We start from the raw sequence: 2,057 nt of genomic DNA on the forward strand, positions 1-2,057 counted from the left end.
CCATCTCGGGACGCTGACTCTCCTGCTGCCGGCTCTTCTGGGGCCCGAGACGGACTTCTCGGCACAGGGCAGGAGGCTCTCAGTCACCTCTCCAGCTCTGACCCCCACGGTCTCTTGCTCAGGTGCTCAAGCTGTGTCTACAGACAGGCAGAGCTGTCACTCGCTCGCTCAAGCCACCCCCGAGAGTCACCCCTGGTCCTTATGCCACTGGAACCTCCCAGTGTGGCTTTTCTGCTTTGACTCCGCTCACCTGCCCTGTCCCCACCCAGCTGGAGCCCAGTCACCTCTCCCTGGAGCACTGCAGACACCCCCCCCCCCCACCTTCTGCCTCCACCAGGAGGCCTGCACAATCCACTGTCCCTTTAGGGGTGATGTGACACTTTAAATATGTAAATCAGTTCTTGTTACCTCTCTGCTCATTGTCAGCTGACTCAGCATCAATGCTCTAGCCCTGAGCTTGACTAGAGGCCTGTGCTGCCCGTTTCCCCTTTGTCCTGCGTCCCGTCTCCTCATCTCCTCCCACCACCCACCTGTTCGGGGGGATGTACCTCCGCTCCCCGTTAATCTTTAAAACATTCCCTGTTATCTTCCCTCGTTACTCTTATGTCATCATGAGATCAACTTTATTGGCTATTAGTGGACCGTCCTTAGATTTGTCTGTCTCTTGTTGACCATTTAAGCCACTGGACCTTAAGGGTCTAACACAATTCCAGGTACATAGCAGGTATTCGCTAAATATTCTCCGAATGAATAAGTGAATTGGTGACTATGTGGTGTGCACAGATGGTCACATCCGTGTACACACTCACACACACACACACATGCACGCACACCCTCTGGCCTCCTTTCCTGACAGTGGGAACCTTTTCCCAATGACGCGACACAGTTCCCTGGGAGGAGCTATAAATGGAGCCCAGCTTGGAGTCAGGGCCCGCCCCAGTCCCCGGCCGACACCTGCTGGGTTAGATATTTATTTACACTCTCCGTCCTCTGGGCAGAGGATCGTCACCCCTCTGGATTTCTGCTCTGTCCTTCTCCTTTCTCCACCAGTGTCTGAGGAGGGCTCCTGGAGGAAATAACGGAACAAAACCTGCCTTTCCGAGAGCTCGGGGACACCAACCACAGCATCTGCAGAGGGAAGGAGGCTTCTCCACGATGGCAACTGTCACGTGGAAACGTCATAGGGTCTCCCTGGGGAAGTTCTGTCCCCAGCTCCCTGTCTCCTGAGGCCCCACCTGCCGGTCAGACCTCTTCCCCAAGCTCTCTTCTGCGGCTCCTGGTTCACGGGCCAGGTCCCAGGTCTTCTCTGAGCCCCAGTCAGCGCCTGCTCCTTGCTCCCTGAGGGTTGATTTCCACTTACCGTCCCGCCTCCTCCAACATGGCCAGACCACTGCTCACGGCCCCCATGGTTCTCCCTGGGGTTGCTCCTCACCTAGGGGTTCACTTAACAAGTCACAGACAGGACCGTGTTATGGCACAATATGCCGTAAAGGCAAAGCTGCAACTTTGAACCTCTGTAAATATTGAAAAGTAATGAAATTATACTCCAAGTCTTATAAAACATTTATTGTATCAAGGGCCCCTGGTATAAAAAAATAGATACATATACATTAAGAGATAACTCTCTAGCACCATAAAGATGACACAAAATTAACATATAGGCTGGAATGGACATTAAATCTTTTATTCACAGGGATAAATATACTTGTCTTTCTAGAGTTTAGGAGGCTGTTTCGGAATAATTCATCTGGCCCAAGATGGTGGCAAACATCGATTCAAAGCCTGGGCTTTGGAGTAAGTCAGGTGGGACCCAGGGTCCAGTCCGGGTTTGCTCGTAAGAGCTGCGTGACCTTGGGACAAACCTCAGACCCTCTGTTTTTCCAGTTCCTCATCTGTAAAACGGTGTTAGTAACAGGACCCTCCCTCACTGGGGTGCCCTGAGGGTGGAGAGGAGTCACACACGTGGACAGCTGCCATGGGACTTGGGGATGGCTCGTGTTGTTATGTTGGTCACCCAGGGACCCTCCAGGGAGCACCCCCAACGCCCCAGGTGCGGC

Source organism: Panthera onca, chromosome A3, assembly GCF_046562875.1.
Source record: "Panthera onca isolate mPanOnc1 chromosome A3, mPanOnc1 haplotype 2, whole genome shotgun sequence".
NCBI classification, from domain to species: Eukaryota; Metazoa; Chordata; class Mammalia; order Carnivora; family Felidae; genus Panthera; species Panthera onca.